Raw genomic sequence first — 19,677 nt, 5'->3', positions numbered from 1 at the left:
ATAAATCAAGGCAACTGGACTTACTGTAGATTGGTACAAACGAGGTGTGAAGGAGGCCATCTACGTATAAATTGAGAAGCCAAGTTTGAATAGAGGCGGGGGGGTTAGACATCTATTGTCTGCCACATACAATGCTGTCTTGACACCTTTTTCTGGGAGGTCATTATCACCTACTGACTCCAATTAGGATAATTGAATCAACACCTTTGACTCCATGCTGGGTATAATGACCTATGACCCCATGCTGGGTATAATTACCAGATGTTGATTCAGTTACATATTTATTCCCAGTAAAAGAGCTGTGTACTAGCTCGTACACAATGTGATACCTCTTGGCGCAAAACCACAATTGCGAGTGACGTCTTTTTAAAAGTTATTTATTCATTCGGGTGACAACGCGTTTCGGAGTGAGAATACTCCTTTATCAAGTCTAAAAGAAACAGTAGTATATGAAGTAGTAATGCCAAGAAGTAAAAATGAAGATAAAAATATATATAATTAAAATAAAAATAAATAAAAATAAAAATATATATTATATATTTATTTTTATTTATATTTTTATCTTCATTTTTACTTCTTGGCATTACTACTTTATATACTACTGTTTCTTTTAGACTTGATAAAGGAGTATTCTCACTCCGAAACGCGTTGTCACCCGAATGAATAAATAACTTTTAAAAAGACGTCACTCGCAATTGTGGTTTTGCGCCAAGAGGTATCACATTGTGTACGATCTACTACACAGTTCTTTTACAGTATTCTACATCACTCCTCTGGAGTGCTGGCAACTCCAAGGATTGAGAAGATACCGGCAGCATACCCCCTTCTGATCGACCCCCTCCGCCTTTGCAAGTGTTGTACTGACACAAGCACAACACCAGAAGGTGAGTGTAACAATTGAAACCGCACACTCTCTAAATCTGATACCAAAAATTACTACCCTATGAGCGCCTTGTTTCCCGTTTATTTAGCCAAATTTGCTATATTTATTCCCAGAGAATTCTTGTACAGTCACTCAGAATTGAGAAAGCTCGTTGGAAGAACGAGTGAAACGTTTTCAAGAAATCTACAGTACGTCCAGTTGCCCTGATTTATTCTTTACAGACAAAACCAGAAGTGAAGCCTACACAGAGATAAGGTATAAGAAAAAGATCTGCACCTGCTCTGTGGTTTTGACCCGAACCTGGTTTTGGCTCACAAATTACTGATGAAAATCACTGACCAAACACTGAAGTGTGAGTAATGCCATAGTCTCCATATACAGCTGGTCTCCTTAACCCCTTATTGACCAGCCTGTTGTAGGCCTTAGTGACCAAGTGGATTTTTCTTTTGGTAATTATTACATTCGCATAGCTATAACTTTTTTATTTTTCCATTGATGTAGCTGACAAGTAGTTATAATGTAGCTTTTAATGGCACAATTTTGTGCTGCACATAACTTACTGATTAACTTTTATTAACCCTTTCTGGGGGGATGAGAAAAAAAGCAATACCACCATTGAGTTTTTATGTGATAAATTTTGCATCGTTCATTTTCAGCATAAATAACAATTTTACAATTTCTCGCCCATATTCATTGGGGGACACAGGAACCGTGGGGACACAGGAACCGTGGGTATAGCTATGTCCTCTAGGAGGTGTTGACACTAGTAAAAGCTGTTAGCTCCTCCCCTGGCAGCTATACCCCCTCCAGCCAGGAGAGAGAGCTTCAGTTTTTTCTAGTGTCAATAGGAGGCAAGACTTCCCTGCTCTGCAGGGATCTCCTGAAGATTTTTTTATTTTTTTCCTTCTTTTTTTCAGATGGGAAAACAGTGGACGCCTCGCCTTCCTGTTCTCCCGGGGTTGAGTTGCGCCAGTGCCGGTCACCCGCACTGCTGCCTCCCCCACAGAAGACAAGGTGGACCAGGGCAGCCTCGCTCCCCTGCATCCCGCCAGCCAAGGGGTCACCCATCCAAGTCCCCCTTTTCTAGCGTCCTGCCACTACGGTGCCAGTAGCTGAAGGGGTGACCCTGCTGGACCAGAAGAGGGGTGAAGATGGCGGCAAGTCAGAAGATGAGGTGAGTACACGGGACTAGGTAAGTATGTCCATTCTGACATGGATTAACCCTCCTGCGTCGTCTGGTCTTCTCCCTCCCTCTTGATGGCAATAGATTCTACAGGCACAGGGTTTTTAGCAAGCCCAGCACCTCACTCCCCCTCTGGTATAACCCCTGGCACAGTGCTCATTGTTGTCCTCCAGGCGGGACAACTGCACATAAGGGGTTAATACTGGCATTGCGCTTCGGCTCTCCAAGGAACATGCTGAGAAGGGAGCTCAGAAGGCTCCCGATCTCTTCCTGGGGCCGTCATCTTCCGCCATTCTGCACCCCTTTCGGAACGGACGCCGGGCGCGCCACTCTGGAGGTGGTTAACCGCCATGCGATCCGGCCACGATGTGATTTGCCCGCCCGCGCTGTGTCCGCCAGCTCGCGGGATGGAGACGCCGCTTCCACCTCCACAGGAATCAGCAGCACCTAACACATTGCCACCCCTTTCGGAGCGGATGCCGGGCGCGCCGCTCCAGAGGGGGTTAACCGCCATGCGATTCGGCCGGCACCGCTTCGGTGCCGGCCATGATGTTATTTGCCCGCCCCTGCTGTGTCTGCCAGCCCGCGGGATGGAGACGCCACTTCCACCTCCACAGGAATCTTCCTGAGCGGTACCTAACACATTACCACCCCTTTCGGGAGCGGACACCGGGCGCGCCGCTCCAGAGGGGGTTAACTGACCATGTGTTTGGTGTTCCGGCCGCGATGTTGTTGGTCCAGCCCGCACTGGTGTCCGCCTGGCCCGCGGGTGCACTCCCCGTCCGTTGCCGGCTCTGGTCTCTGTGGCAATGCCCTAATCTGCTGTGCGCAGGGGCTCGGTTTGCCGCAAACTTCGTTCCCTGCGGGGGGGGGGGGGGGGCTGGGGGTGGACACTCTGGCGCAAATTATTCCCGCCCTGCTCCCCCCTCCCCCAGAAGCCCCGGTCCTAAAAAATGGCCTTAACCCTTTCATGCCCAGCCAGCTCTTTAGGCTGGCATATCTGGGGATCCACCCCTGGTGCACGCTGGTAATGCAGAGGATTTTAACCCTTTCCTGCCTCTTGTGCGCTTGAGGCCGGCATCGTATATAAAATAAAAATAAATAAATAAATGTGCGCCATACGGGTCCCCCTCCTCAGCCCTCACTACCGCGGGACCAACCTGTCTGTGTGGTACTACACTGGGCCATGTCCTATCTCGGATAGGGAGGACCTCTCATATTCCCAATCCACCCTCCAGGTCGTTTGGTTGATATTTCTCCACCTGCGCAGTCCAGTGAAGGACCACTGCAAGATCCCAATCCGTCCTCCGGGGCCATTTGGTTGATAATTCTCTGCACGTTGCCAATCCGTCCTCCGGGGCCGTTTTGGTTGATGATTTTCCACCTGCGCAATCCAGTGACGGACCACTGGAGGATCCCAATCCGCCCTCCGGGGCCGTTTGGTTGATGATTCTCCACCTGCGCAATCCAGTGACGGACCACTGCAGGATCCCAATCCGCCCTCCGGGGCCGTTTGGTTGATGATTCTCCACCTGCGCAATCCAGTGACGGACCACTGCAGGATCCCAATCCGTCCTCCTGGGCCGTTTTGGTTGAATATTCTCCACCTGCTCAATATAGCGGAGAACCTCTGGAATTCCAAATCCACCCTCCGGGGTCGTTTGGTTAATAATTCTCCACCTTCGTACATCACGTGGAGGACAGCTGAAGCATTCCAAACCCACCTTCCGGGTCGTTTGGTTGCTAATTCTCCACCTGCGAAATTCAGCGAAGGATCTCTGCAGGATTCCTCCGGGGCCGTTTGGTTGATAATTCTCCACCTGCGCCATACAGTGGAGAACCTCTGGATTCCCAATTCACCCTCCTGGGTCGTTTGGTTCATAATTCTCTGCCGGCGCAATTTTATACAGGACCTCTGTTCCCATTCCACCCCCTGGGTGGTTTGGTTGCTAAGCCCCCTCCTGCGCAGTCCGCATCTGCCAGGGGAAAGATTCTGAGGGGCAGACCTGCGTGCTAGCGGACCATAGCAGGTCATCTTCTCCTCGAACATCTCCGCACCCTCTCCCTTCATCCCCGGGTCACGCTCAGGCGCATCCTCTCTCACAGGAGCGGGTCCTTCCGAGGGGGGGGGGGGGGGGGAGCAATCTCCTAAGATTGCGTCTACGGTGGCCAGCAGCACTTGTCGTAGGCATTACCCTCTTCCTTAGGCGGAGTAATTGCACTACTTGGGATACAGTACTGACCTTATACATTGTCCCCTGTCATAGGTGGACTAAGTACAATAATACTGATTTCAGTGCCGGACGTATACATTCCCCCTTCTGTAGGTGGTGGAATTGCATCTCCACTGGGTTCAGTACCTGACGTATTCATTAGCCCCTTCCACAGGTGGCAGGATGACCTTATCACTGGTTACAAGGTGTGCTGTATGCATTACCCCCTTACTTAGGTGCTAATTGCACTCCCACAGGGTACAGGACTCGCCATATGCACTAGTTCTCGCCATGGGCATTAACCCTCCTTTATAGGTGGGGTATTTTCCCTACCACTGGCTTAAGTACTCCGTACGCATTCCACCTTCCATAGGTAGGGTAATTGCACCACCTTTGGATACGGACCGACTGTCGCGCTATCCTCCCATAGCCAGAGTGTTACACATCACTGTGCTTCCTGCCTGCCTCCCTCCCTTTCGCAAGTGATTCACTAGCGGGGGAATAACTGAATATATTCAGATACGGCAATTCAACAGTCGGTACTCAACGGTGCCCGGTACTCTTACTCTAGTGCTATATTAGTGCCGCCAGTGGATACGGTGGCTATGCTCATTGTGTTCTTTTTGGTACTGGTTTTGGCCATGATTATAACTCCTCTGTCTTTCAGGGGGTTTACTAGCATCACTTGTGTTCTAGGGACTCCCATCTCCATGGGTCTTCATTGTTCCAGTCGGTCATGATATTGTCTGCATCAGTGGTAGTGCGTACACCATTGCACATATATGGTGAGTACATTCCAACGGGAGTGCTTCACTGACCGTATTCTTTATCCACCACTCCTCCTTCTCTGGGAAAGTGGTTATGCTGGCGCTCTGGTAGCAGCTACAGCGTGTTTTCCTCCACAGGTGCAGCCTTTCGCTAATGCTTGAGTTCGTGGTCGCTGCAGTGGGACATCCCCTCAGGTAGGGGCCCTACCCTGGCGCCAGCTTGGCAGTTGCTCCCGTTCAGCGCCTTTCCAGGTAGAGTTCTTAAGGTTGCTCTACTTAAACTGGGGCAGTATGGTACGTGGCTTCTACAGATAGTCTCAGGCCTCCCTCTCAGTTTTTTTGCGCTGACAAGCGAGCACTGGCTATTACTGTGGGAGCGGTATTGCATACCACTACATACTTGGGGTCTGTCTGTTTAGTTTTTTCGTCAGGTGACGGACTCTTCTACAACTGAAATCCTTGGCTACTTCTGTATAGCGCCAGTCTCTAAGGGAAATGGGCTTGGACCTAGCCTATTCTTCCCCTGTCCCTTTCCTCCTCTGGATCATGATTCATAGACACCCCGCATGCCTTGGTAGTTCCTATGTTACTACCTTCCCTCATCTGCATCTGCACGGGGTATTCTTTTAGTGGTCTTCCATTCCAGGCTTGCTCCGGTCCCAACTGGTGGGCTGTGGGCCCCTCCACCTCCCTCCTATAGGGACTCCTTCCATTGGTCTGGGTGTGCTAATGGTATACTACACGAAAGCTCCCCACCTTCTCTCCCGAGCAGGAGTTCCGGAAATATACGACATGGATGCCCTGACATCTCCTTGGCGGGAGTTTATCCCTCCTTACGTGTTTCTTCTCTCCTACCCAGGGTTCTACAAAGGATCAGATGGAGGGCATTCCGTCAAATACTAGTCTCTCCGGATTGGCCCCGTCGCGCGTGGTACGCCGATCTCAGAGACGACCTTCCTTTAGGGTCCGGTCTTACATTGGCATTTAGGGTCTTGGTTGACGGCGTGGCCTCCCCTGGTGCCCATGGAAACCTTCTTTCGGGGAGTGGCACATACGGTTCCTCCGTACTGTCCTGTACCGCCTTGGCATCTGAATATAGTTATCTCAGAGTTCCAGTCTTATCCCTTTGAGCCCTTGGGGAGACATCTCTCTCCGGCTCCTGTCTTAGAAGGTAGTTTTTTCTTGTGGCTCTCATCCTTCAGACGGGTGTTTCGAGTTGGGGGTGCTCTCTTGCAGAGAACCCTTCATGGGTCTTCACAAGGATAAGGCGGTTCTCTGGGCCATTCCTTTTTTCTCCCGAAGGTGGTCTCTGTCTTCCACTTCAATGTAGGAATTGTCCTTCCTTCACTGTCCCTCTCCTTCACTCCCTAAGGCAGGGAGCTACGTCATTATTGGCAGCCTCCAGTCCCTTCCGGCGTACGGAACCCCCCTTTTTTGTCATCCGGAGGTTCCACGGAAAGGATTGGCGGCCTCCGAGGGGCAAATTGCACGATTGATTCGGTCTGCAAATGCCTTACCGTTCCGCCCTTAAGTGTCACGGCTCGCTCACCTGAGCGGTGGACGCTTCTTGGACTCTGAGGCATCGCGCCTTGGCTGCGCAGTTGTGTAACGCGGCTTCCGGTCCTCCTTACACACATTAAAAAAAATTTCCAGGTGCATTCTTATGCATCTGCGGCCGTTGCTTAGCCCGCAGGTCTTGCAGGCGGTAGTTTCTTACCTACCAGCAGGGACGCTTGCTTCCATGGGTTTGTGGTTTTTCCCTCCCCGTGTACTGCTCTTGAACGCCCACAGTTCCTGTGTTCCCCAATGAATATGGGCGAGAAAAGGAGATTTTTGTATAACTTACCAGTAAAATCTCCTTCTCGCTCTTCATTGGGGGACACAGCACCCACCCAGTATTGTTGTTCGTCCACAGTTGTGGCTGTTGCTGGTTAGAACCTAGTTCGGTTCTTGGCATGGTTGCTGTTCCACGTTTTTTTGTTGGGTTACTTGCTTCTCCTACTGCTTCTCACAAACTGAAGCTTTCTCTCCAGGCTGGAGGGGGTATAGCTGCAAGGGGAGGAGCTAAAAGCTTTTACTAGTGTCCACGCCTCCTAGAGGACATAGCTATACCCACGGTTCCTGTGTCCCCCAATGAAGAGCGAGAAAGAGATTTTACTGGTAAGTTATACAAAAATCTCCTTTTTATTCTCTGGTTCAGTATGATTACAGTGATGCCAAATACATTAAGTGGTTTGTTTTTGTTTGGTTTTTTAAGTTTTACTACATTTGCAGAATTAACCACCTTTTTTCTATATTATCTTCAGTTGCTTATGCAGTGTATTAGTCTGTCAGTTCTATATAACATCCACATCCACCAACAGGATTGGCTGGGGCCTTCATTAGGTTCCAGCCTGCCGTACAGAGACATCAGTACCCCACAATCTCTTTCCCGTATGCAGCATCTAAGGAGTTAAATGGCCCAGATCTGCGCTTCTGCTCAGCGGTTACAGCAGGAGCATGGCTATTGTGAGAGCCGAGCCCCCACACTCTGCTGCACGGTAGACCTGTGCAGCGTTTAGACTAGGCCACGATAAAAGGGCCCAGCTAAAGGCCCCTTACTGACCGCCATAAAAAGGAATAATAGTGGGATTAAAGGGGTTGTCCAGTATTTTTATATTGATAGCCTATACTCAGGATAGGCTATCAATGTGTGATTGGTGGGAGTTTGACACCCAGCAACCCCTGCCGATCAGCTGTTGCTGGAATAGCTCTGGTGCCAAAACTACACAGCTCTGTTCATTGTGTACTGGACAGAATGTATTACTGCACCTCTGCTTCCATTGAAGTAGATTGAATGAGAACAGTGCTGCAGTAATTGACTTCATCCGCTACACAGTAGATGGATCTGTGTAGTTTCAGTGACAGCTGGCTGTGGGCTGTCTGACCCCTGCCAATCAGATCTTGATGACCTATCCTGAGGATAGGCCAACGATATAAAAATACTGGACAACCCTTTTAAGATGAGTCATTACCTCCCCTAAGCTGCATCTAATGCATCACACTCAGCTAGCCAGAATCCTTTTCTTAAAGGGGTTGTGTCACTTCAGCAAGTGGCATTTATTATGTAGAGAAAGTTAATACAAGGCACTTGCTAATGTATTGTTACTATACATATTGCCTCCTTTGATGGCTGGATTCATTTTTCCATCACATTATACTCTACTCGTTTCCATGGTTACAAACACCCTGCAATCCAGCAGCGGTGGCCGTGCTGGCACACTATAGGAAAAAGTGCCAGCCTCTCTGGTGGCCAAGACCGCAGGAGTGCACATAGACAGGTGCTTTTTCCACGGCCACCACTGCTGTATTGCAGGGTGGTCGTAACCGTGGAAACGAGCAGTGTATAATGTGATGGAAAATTAATCCAGCCAGCAAAAGAGGCAATATGGACAATCACAATACATCAGTAAGGGCCTTGTATTAACTTTCTCTATGCAGAAGTGATACAACCCCTTTAACTTATGAAGGGCATGGATATATAGCTTGGCTATTATCCCTTATGTTCCATTGCTTGTTGAAAAGTTAAACATTGACTTTTTGGCTCTATGGTGTTGCCTGGTTATCCAATCTCCCCTCCTCTCCCCTTTCTTTTCTTTCCTTATGAAAATGTGTAGAAATCTGGTTCTCAGGCCCCTTTCTGAAAATTCCCATCCCTTGGTTGAACTTGATGGACCTATGTCTTTTTTCAACCATACTATGTATTATAACAATGTAAAAAATTTATTCCTAATGTACAGGTCCCGACGCCAGGAGGGTTGAGTTATTTCCAATTTTTCATTGTTATGCTTTGAAGTCCTTTAACCACCTAACTCAGGCATGGCCAACCTGTGGCTCTCCAGCTGTTGTAAAACTACAACTCCCACCATGCCCTGCTGTAGGCTGATAGCTGTAGGTAGCCTGGGCATGCTGGGAGTTGTAGTTTTGCAACAGCTGGAGAGCCTCAGGTTGGCCATCCCTGACCTAACTGGTTTGCCAGTCCAGCAGTGGGAAAAGTAGCAAACTGGAGGGGGGAGGGCTACTTTAGATGCTGCTATCTCCTGAATAGTAGCAGCTAGAAACATGCAACTGTTCTTGTTTGAAAGCGGACATTCCAAGACAATACCAGAATGGCAGCAATATGTTCAGTACAGGGGAAGATATCACTGATAGAAATCGGGATGCTGTGAATGCAGCTGAAAGTGAAAGTAAAAGCAGGTTTTACCCGCGATTATTCCGGACTCGATTTCTAACAGTGATTTCTGAACGTATCCTGAAAAAAACAACATCATCCTGTGCATTCGTCATGCACAGTTGGCATCCGTTTGAGCCATTTCCGTCTGAGATCAGTTTTTTTATACGGAAAAAAAAGGACTGCATGCAGCTCAAACGGATGGAAGATGTGCATAACGGATGCACAGGACCTTTTTTTTTTTCTTTCTTTTTTTTAAAGAATGGAAAAATAATGGTGGTTCTCTATTTCTGAATGGACGTTCCAGAACATCCATTCAGAAAGTGCAGCTGCACGCTAATCGTGCAGCTGCAGAGCGGGTTGCCCGCTGTCAGTGACAGCAGGGCAACCCAGAGAGAAGGCAGGGACAGTGCCTAGGTGTCCCTGCCTTCTGGATCGCTGCATACACAGCGCTCACCGAGTGATGCTATGCGCTTCCTTTTCCGGCCCGGCGGTCATGTGACCGGAGAGTGCAGGAGCTGTGTGAGGTCTTTCAGAGACCTCGGTCAGCCCTGCACTGAGGCTGTACAGCGCAGAATTATGCTGTACAGCCTCTCTGGGGGGTGTATTTCTCCTGTAAGTGGGGCTACTATGTCAGCCCCAGTTACAGGAGAAATCAACTGTGAAAAAAAAAAGAAAAAGTGAAGTAAATGTCCCCCAGAGGTCTTGTATGACCTTATGGGGGACCAAAAGTGTAAAATAAAAAAAATAAAAGGTTGAAAAAATAAAATAAAAATTCCCCAAGTAAGGAATAAAAAAAAAAAATTTAAAATAGAAAAAATAAAATAGACCTATTTGGTATTGCCGCGTCCGTAAAAACCAGCTCTATAAAAATATCACATGAGCTAACCCCTCAGGTGAACACCGTAAAAAAATAAATAATAAAAACTGTCAAAACAAGCAATTTTTGTCACCTTACATCACAAAAGGTGCAATACCAAGTGATCAAAAACGCGTATGTCCCACAAAATGGTACCAATAAAACCGTCACCTCATCCTGCAAAAAATGAGCCCCTACATAAGAAAATCTCTCAAAAAATAAAAAAAACTATAGCTCTCAGAACATGGACACATTAAAACATAATTTTTTTGTTTCAAAAATGATATTATTGTGTAAAACTTTAATAAATAAGAAAAAGTATACATATTAGGTATCGCCACGTCCGTAACAATCTGCTCTATAAAAATGTCACTTGACTGAACCCCTCAGGTGAACGCTGTAAAAATAAATAAATAGAAACTGTGCTAAAACAACAAATTTTTTGGTCACCTTGCCCAATAAAGTGTTCTAATGAATGATCAAAAAATCATATGTACCCAAAAATAGTAGCAATTAAACTGGCACCTTATCCCCTAGTTTCCAAAATGGGATCACTTCTTGGGAGTTTCTACTGTAAGGGTGCATCAGGGGGCTTCAAATGGGACATGGCATCTAAAAACCATGTGGAGTTCCTTTTCTTCTGTGCCCTGCCGTGTGCCCATACAGCAGTTTATGACCACATGTGGGGTGTTTCTGTAAACCGCAGAATCTGGGTAATAAATAAATATTGAGTTTTGTTTGGCTGTTAACCATCGATGTGTTAAAGAAAAAAATTGATTAAAATGGAAAATCTGCCAAAAAAGTGAAATTTAAAAATTTGATCTCCATTTTCCTTTAATTCTTGTGGAACGCCTAAAGGGTTAACAAAATTTGTAAAATCGGTTTTGAATACCTTGAGGGGTGTAGTTTCTACAATGGGGTCATTTATGGGGGTATCCACTATGTAGGCCCCACAAAGTGACTTCAGACCTGAACTGGTCCTTAAAAAGTGGTTTTTGGCAATTTTCTTAAAAATTTTAAGAATTGCTTTTAAACTTCTAAGCCTTCTAACGTCCTAAAAAAATAAAATGACATTTCCAAAATGATGCCAACATAAAGTAGACATATGGGGAATGTTAAGTAATAAATATTTTATGAGGTATCACTTTCTGTTTTAAAAGCGGAGAAATTGAAATTTAGAAAATTGCGAATTTTTAAAATTTTTGGGTAAATTTGGGATTTTTTTCATAAATAAAGGTGAAATATTTTGACTAAAATTCATGAAGTACAATGTGTCACGAGAAAAAAATCTCTGAATGACTTGGATAAGTAAAGGTGTTCCAAAGTTATTACCACATAAAGTGAGATATGTCAGTTTTGCAAAATTAGGCCTGGTCAGGAAGGGGGCAAATGGCCCAGATGGCAAGTGGTTAAGGACCGGGCTGCTCCCCATACAGTCTCATATTCCACTAACTTGTGACAAAAAATAAAAGTTTACATGAACTCGCCATGCCCCTCACGAAATTGGGGTGTCTTCTTTCTAAAATGGGGTCACTTGTGGGGTATTTATACTGCCCTGGCATTTTAGGGGACCTAAAGCGTGAGAAGTAGTTTGGAATCCAAATGCGTAAAAAATGCCCTGTGAAACTCATTTGAATTTGGGCCCCTTTGCGCACCTAGGCTGCAAAAAAGTTTCACACATGTGGTATCGCCGTACTCTGGAGAAGTAGGGCAATGTGTTTTGGGGTGCATGCTGGGTGAGAGAAATATCTCTGTAAATGACAACTTTTCCCATTTTTTTTATACAAAGTTGTCAATTTACAGAGATATTTCTCTCACCCAGCATGGGTATATGTAAAAAGACACCCCAAAACACATTGCCCTACTTCTCCTGAGTACGGAGATACCACATGTGTGACACTTTTTTGCAGCCAAGATGCGCAAAGGGGCCGAAAGTCCAACGAGTACCTTTTAGGAGGACATTTTTTCGGTATTTGGATTCCAGACTTCTTCTCACGCTTTAGGGCCCCTAAAATGCCAGGGCAGTATAAATACCCCACATGTGACCCCATTTTGGAAAGAAAAAACCCCAAGGTATTCCGTGGGGGGCATGGCAAGTTCCGCATCCGTGGCTCCGTTCCGCGGCCCCGCTAAAAAAATATAACATGTCCTATTCTTGTCCGCACTTTGCGGACAAAAATAGGCATTTATATTGCCAGCGCCCGTTCCGTTCCGCAAATTGCGGAAGTCAACATGGGCGCCTTCCGTTTTTTGCGCATCCGCGGTTTGCGGATCGCAAAAAAGGCACGGTCGTGTGCATTAGGCCTTATATTGAGCATACGGGTAATGAGATTTTTTTTTTCGTTCAGCCTCTGGGCTGAAAGAAAAAATGAACGGCACAGATTTCATTTGCATCGATCAATGTGGATGAAAAAATCTCTGCCAAAAAATGTGCAAAAAAAAAAAAAAAAGCTGTGATTGCTAATAAAGATCCAAAAAGCTCAAAAGTGATCTTTATAGCGCCGCAGCGATTTTACGGTGTTTTTGCAGTGATCAGAAAAAAAAAACATTTCTGTCACTGCGGTGGGCCGGACTGAACGCAAGTGTGCGCACAAGATCAGGCCTGATCGGGCGAACACTGCATTTTTTGTAGAGCCTAAGGTGACCCTAATGTACTGATATACAGTACAGACCAAAAGTTTGGACACACCTTCTCATTCAAATAGTTTTCTTTATTTTCATGACTATGAAGGCATCAAAACTATGAATTAACACATGTGGAATTATATACATAACAAACAAGTGTGAAACAACTGAAAATATGTCATATTCTAGGTTCTTCAAAGTAGCCACCTTTTGCTTTGATTACTGCTTTGCACACTCCTGGCATTCTCTTGATGAGCTTCAAGAGGTAGTCCTCTGAAATGGTCTTCCAACAGTCTTGAAGGAGTTCCCAGAGATGCTTAGCACTTGTTGGCCCTTTTGCCTTCACTCTTGTTTGTTATGTATATAATTCCACATGTGTTTATTCATAGTTTTGATGCCTTCATAGTCATGAAAATAAAGAAAACTCTTTGAATGAGAAGGTGTGTCCAAACTTTTGGTCTGTACTGTAGATCTGATTTGGATCAGTCTTGATCACTTACAGATACTATATAGTACTAGTGCTAATTAGCGACAACGATGACGCTAATCAGCGACAAATCAGTGACTGCGGAGGGCGCTAACTAACAAGTGGCTAACTAACTGGCGGTGATAAGGGACCCTTAGGCCCCATTCACACGTCTACAATTCTGTTCCGCATTTTGCGGAACGGAATTGCGGACCCATTCATTTCTATTGGGACAGACTTTGTCCTGCTCGGATCCGGAATTGCGGATCTGCACTTCCGGGTCCGCACTTCCGTTCCGCAAAAATATAGAACATGTCCTATTCTTGTCCGCAATTGCGGACAAGAAAAGGCATTTTCTATATACTTCTGGCAATGTGCAGATCCGCAAAATGCGGAAAGCACATTGCCGGTGTCCATGTTTTGCACATACGGACGTCTGAATGGAGCCTTACAGGGAGGTGATCAGTGAGTCTATATGGGGTGATCAGGGGTTAATAAGGGGTTAATAAGTGACAGGGGGGGGGTGTAGTGTACAGTCGTGGCCAAAAGTTTTGAGAATTACATAAATATCGGAAATTGGAAAAGTTGCTGCTTAAGTTTTTATAATAGCAATTTGCATATACTCCAGAATGTTATGAAGAGTGATCAGATGAATTGCATAGTCCTTCTTTGCCATGAAAATTAACTTAATCCCCAAAAAACCTTTCCACTGCATTTCATTGCTGTCATTAAAGGACCTGCTGAGATCATTTCAGTAATCATCTTGTTAACTCAGGTGAGAATGTTGACAAGCACAAGGCTGGAGATCATTATGTCAGGCTGATTGGGTTAAAATGGCAGACTTGACATGTTAAAAGGAGGGTGATGCTTGAAATCATTGTTCTTCCATTGTTAACCATGGTGACCTGCAAAGAAACGCGTGCAGCCATCGCAATGTTGCATAAAAATGGCTTCACAGGCAAGGATATTGTGGCTACTAAACTTGCACCTCAATCAACATTTTATAGGATCATCAAGAACTTCAAGGAAAGAGGTTCAATTCTTGTTAAGAAGGCTTCAGGGCGTCCAAGAAAGTCCAGCAAGCGCCAGGATCGTCTCCTAAAGGAGGATTCAGCTGCGGGATCGGAGTGCCACCAGTGCAGAGCTTGCTCAGGAATGGCAGCAGGCAGGTGTGAGCGCATCTGCACGCACAGTGAGGCGAAGACTTTTGTAAGATGGCCTGGTGTCAAGAAGAGCAGCAAAGAAGCCACTTCTCTCCAAAAAAAACATCAGGGACAGATTGATCTTCTGCAGAAAGTATGGTGAATGGACTGCTGAGGACTGGGGCAAAGTCATATTCTCCGATGAAGCCTCTTTCCGATTGTTTGGGGCATCTGGAAAAAGGCTTGTCCGGAGAAGAAAAGGTGAGCGCTACCATCAGTCCTGTGTCATTCCAACAGTAAAGCATCCTGAGACCATTCATGTGTGGGGTTGCTTCTCATCCAAGGGAGTGGGCTCACTCACAATTTTGCCCAAAAACACAGCCATGAATAAAGAATGGTACCAAAACACCCTCCAACAGCAACTTCTTCCAACAACAGTTTGGTGAAGAACAATGCATTTTCCAGCACGATGGAGCTCCGTGCCATAAGGCAAAAGTGATAATTAAGTGGCTCGGGGACCAAAACATTGACATTTTGGGTCCATGGCCTGGAAACTCCCCAGATCTTAATCCTATTGAGAACTTGTGGTCAATCCTCAAGAGGCGGGTGGACAAACAAAAGCCCACTAATTCTGACAAACTCCAAGAAGTGATTATGAAAGAATGGGTTGCTATCAGTCAGGAATTGGCCCAGAAGTTGATTGAGAGCATGCCCAGTCGAATTGCAGAGGTCCTGAAAAAGAAGGTGCAACACTGCAAATACTGACTCTTTGCATAAATGTCATGTAATTATCGATAAAAGCCTTTGAAACGTATGAAGTGCGTGTAATTATATTCCACTACATCACAGAAACAACTGAAACAAAGATCTAAAAGCAGTTTAGCAGCAAACTTTGTGAAAACTAATATTTTTGTCATTCTCAAAACTTTTGGCCACGACTGTAGTGTAGTTTGGTGCTACTTACAGAGCTGCCTGTGTCCTCTGGTGGTCGATCCAAGCAAAAGGGACCACCAGAGGACCAGGTAGAAGGTATATCAGACGCTGTTAAGAAAACAGCGTCTGATATACCTTTCTGGGGTTAAAAAAATCGCATCTACAGCCTGCCAGCGAATGATCGCCTATGGCAGGCTGTAGATCAACTTGTTTACCTTGCGATCCTGTGTGCGCGCGTTCACATGAAGTCTCGCGAGATGACACGCCGATGCGTCAAGGAGGAATAACCCGGCCGCCCGCAGGACGCATCGGGAGCTGGTTAATGAGTTGAAGGGGTTGTCCGAGTTAGGCTACTTTCACACCTGCGTTTTTGCTGGATCCGTCATGGATCAGCAAAAACGCTTCCGTTCTGATAATACAACCATCTGCATCCGTTATGAATGGATCTGGTTGTATTATCTTTAACATAGCCAAAAAGGATCCAGCATGAACTCCATTGAAAGTTTCCAAGAAAGCGGATCCTTCCCCATTGACTTACATTGTGGGTCATAACGGATCCATCTTGCTCCGCACCACATCACGGACAGAAAAATGCTGCTTGCAGTGTTATTCTGTCCACAATGGGGACGCAACCAAACAGAACCAAATGCATTCTGGTGCATTCCGTTTGGTTCAGTTTTGTCCGTATTGACAATGAATAGGGACAAAATGGAAGCGTTTTTCCCGGCTATTGAGATCCTATGACGGATCTCAATAGCAGAATGGGAAAGCGCAAGTGTGAAAGTAGACTTATGGAAAAAAAATAATATAGCACTGTAAATCTGACGGTCAGCAATATAAGCTAAGCAATTTTAACCCCTTAAGGACTTAGGACGTATCGGTACAGCATGGGTCCCGAGTCCTTAACCCCTTAAGGACTCAGCCCTATTTCACCTTAAGGACTTGGCCATTTTTTGCAAATCTGACCAGTGTCACTTTAAGTGCTGATAACTTTAAAACGCATTGACTTATCCAGGCCGTTCTGAGATTGTTTTTTCGTCACATATTGTACTTCATGACACTGCTAACATTGGGTCAAAAAAGTTAATTTTTTTGCATAAAAAAATACCATATTTACCCAAAAAAATTAAAAATTAGCAAATTTCAAAGTTTCAGTTTCTCTACTTCTGTAATACATAGTAATACCCCCAAAAATTGTGATGACTTTACATTCCCCATATGTCTACTTCATGTTTGTAGCATTTTGGGAATGATATTTTATTTTTTGGGGATGTTACAAGGCTTAGAAGTTTAGAAGCAAATCTTGAAATTTTTCAGAAATTTACAAAAAAACTATTTTTAGGGACCACTACAGGTCTGAAGTCACTTTGCAAGGCTTACATAATAGAAACCGCCTAAAAATGACCCCATTCTATAAACTACACCCCTCAAGGTATTCAAAACTGATTTTACAAACTTTGTTAACCCTTTAGGTGTTGCACAAGAGTTATTGGCAAATGGGGATGAAATTTGAGAATTTCATTTTTTTGCCTAATTTTCCATTTTAACCCATTTTTTCCCACTAACAAAGCAAGGGTTAACAGCCACACAAGACTGTATCTTTATTGCCCTGACTGTGCCGTTTACAGAAACACCCCATATGTGGCGGTTAACTACTGTACGGGCACACAGTAGGGCGTAGAGTAAAAGGTGCGCCGTATGGTTTTTGGAAGCCAGATTTTGCTGGACTGGTTTTTTGACACCATGTCCCATTTGAAGCCCCCCTGATGCACCCCTAGAGTAGAAACTCCATAAAAGTGACCCCATCTAAGAAACTGCACCCCTCAAGGTATTCAAAACTGATTTTACTAACTTTGTTAACCCTTTAGGTGTTGCACAAGATTTAATGGAAAATAGAGATACAATTTCAAAATTTCACCTTTTTTGGCAGATTTTCCATTTTAATATTTTTTTTCCAGTTACAAAGCAAGAGTTAACAGCCAAACAAAACTCATTATTTCTGGCCCTGATTCTGTAGTTTACAGAAACACCCCATGTGTGGCCGTAAACTACTGTACGGGCACACAGTAGGGCGTAGAGGGAAAGTTGCGCCGTATGGTTTTTGGAAGCCAGATTTTGCTGGACTGGTTTTTTGACACCATGTCCCATTTCAAGCCCCCCTGATGCACCCCTAGAGTAGAAACTCCATAAAAGTGACCCCATCTAAGAAACTACACCCCTCAAGGTATTCAAAACTGATTTTACTAACTTTGTTAACCCTTTAGGTGTTGCACAAGATTTAATGGAAAATAGAGATACAATTTCAAAATGTCACTTTTTTGGCAGATTTTCCATTTTAATATTTTTTTTCCAGTTACAAAGCAAGGGTTAACAGCCAAACAAAACTCATTATTTATGGCGCTGATTCTGTAGTTTACAGAAACACCCCATATGTGGTCGTAAACCGCTGTACGGGCACACGGCAGGGCGCAGAAGGAAAGGAATGCCATACGGTTTTTGGAAGGCAGATTTTGCTGGACTGGTTTTTTTGACACCATGTCCCATTTGAAGCCCCCCTGATGCACCCTTAGAGTAGAAACTCCAAAAAAGTGACCCCATTTTAGAAACTACAGGATAGGGTGGCAGTTTTGTTGGTACTAGTTTAGGGTACATATGATTTTTGGTTGCTCTATATTACACTTTTTTGTGCGGCAAGGTAACAAGAAATAGATTTTTTGGCACGTTTTTTTTTTTGTTATTTACAACATTCATCTGACAGGTTAGATCATGTGGTAATTTTATAGAGCAGGTTGTCACAGACGCGGCGATACCTAATATGTATACAATTTTTTTTATTTATGCAAGTTTTACACAATGATTTCATTTTTAAAACAAAAAAAATGTTTTAGTGTCTCCATAGTCTAAGAGCCATAGTTTTTTAATTTTTGGGCGATTATCTTAAGTAGGGTCTCATTTTTTGCAGGATGAGATGACAGTTTGATTGGCACTCTTTTGGGGTGCATTTGAATTTTTGATCGCTTGCTATTACACTTTTTGTGACGTAAGATGACAAAAAATTGCTTTTTTTACACCGTTTTATTTTAATTTTTTTACGGTGGTCACCTGAAGGGTTAGGTCATGTGATATTTTTATACAGCCGGTCGATACGGACGCGGCAATACCTAATATGTATACTTTTTTTTTTATTTATTTAAGTTTTACACAATGATTTCATTTTTGAAACCAAAAAATCATGTTTTAGTGTTTCCATTGTCTAAGAGCCATAGTTTTTTCAGTTTTTGGGCGATTATCTTGGGTAGGGTATGATTTTTGCGGGATGAGATGACGGTTTGATTGTTACAATTTTGGCGTACATACGACTTTTTTGATCACTTTTATTACCTTTTTTGGGAAGTAAAGTGGGCAAAATTTCTATTTCATCATAGTTTTTTATTTTTTATTTTTTTTGGCGTTCACCGTTCGGGTAAAGTAACATGACCGTTTTATAGATCAGGTCGTTACGGATGCGGCGATACCAAACATGTGTAGGGAATTTTAATTTTTTTCATATTTAATCAGTGATAAATGGGTTTTTTGATTTTTACTTTATTTTCACTTTTTTTTTACTTTTTTTTTGACCCAGACCCACTTGGTTCTTGAAGATCCAGTGGGTCTGATGTCTTTATAATACAGTACAGTACAATATATATTGTACTGTACTGTATTTTACACTTTGTCTGAACAGATCTATGCCTTTTAGCACAGATCTGTTCAGCACCATGGACAGCAGGACGCCTGAGACGGCGTCATGTTGCCATGGGAACCTTCCCCGTCTGCTCAGTACTGGCCAGAACTGCGCAGACGGGGAAGGGTAAGGAGGGGATCTGTCGGGGGGCTGTCTGGGGGCTCTCTCCCTCTCCATCGGGGGGCTGCAAAGGCACTGCAGCCCCCCGATGGGAGAGGGAGGGAGCTCCCTCTTACTGTTAACTTTTTCCATACAGCGGTCCGTACGGACCGCTGTATGGAAAGGGTTAAACGGCTGACATCGCATCATCGATGTCAGCCGTTTATACCAGGGTGCCAGCAATGTGCTGGCACCCTGGTATACCCACTAGTAGCCAACGATTATTCAAGGGGAGGCGGGCGGGGATCGCGATCCCGCCTGCCGCACCGCCCGCCTCATGCAGGGGTGCAGGGGGGGTGTAAAATCCATATTTTAGGGACACTAAAGTTTCTGATCCCCGCGGTCAGGGTCCGCGGGGATCAGAAACTGCAGAAAGCGCAGCAAACCGCAGGTCTGAATTGACCTGCGGTTTTCTGCGATCGCCGATACGGGGGGGGTCAAATGACCCCCCCCCTGCATTGTTACGGGATGCCGGCTGAATGATTTCAGCCGAAATCCCGTTCCGATTAACCC

General features: G+C 45.0%; 2 protein-coding genes across 4 annotated transcripts in view; one reads left to right on the top strand and one right to left on the bottom strand.

The window, feature by feature from the left end:
- Window positions 1–19,677, bottom strand: part of LOC121004097 (gastrula zinc finger protein XlCGF26.1-like) — a 705,032-nt gene that overhangs the window by 206,634 nt on the left and 478,721 nt on the right. The window lies entirely within an intron of this gene.
- Window positions 1–19,677, top strand: part of LOC121004092 (zinc finger protein 420-like) — a 66,922-nt gene that overhangs the window by 40,022 nt on the left and 7,223 nt on the right. The gene's annotated exons all lie outside the window — the stretch shown is intronic.

Source organism: Bufo bufo, chromosome 6 (assembly GCF_905171765.1).
Source record: "Bufo bufo chromosome 6, aBufBuf1.1, whole genome shotgun sequence".
NCBI lineage: Eukaryota > Metazoa > Chordata > Amphibia > Anura > Bufonidae > Bufo > Bufo bufo.
Note: the sequence above shows the minus strand (reverse complement) of the source record. Positions and strands in the feature narration are given on the sequence as shown.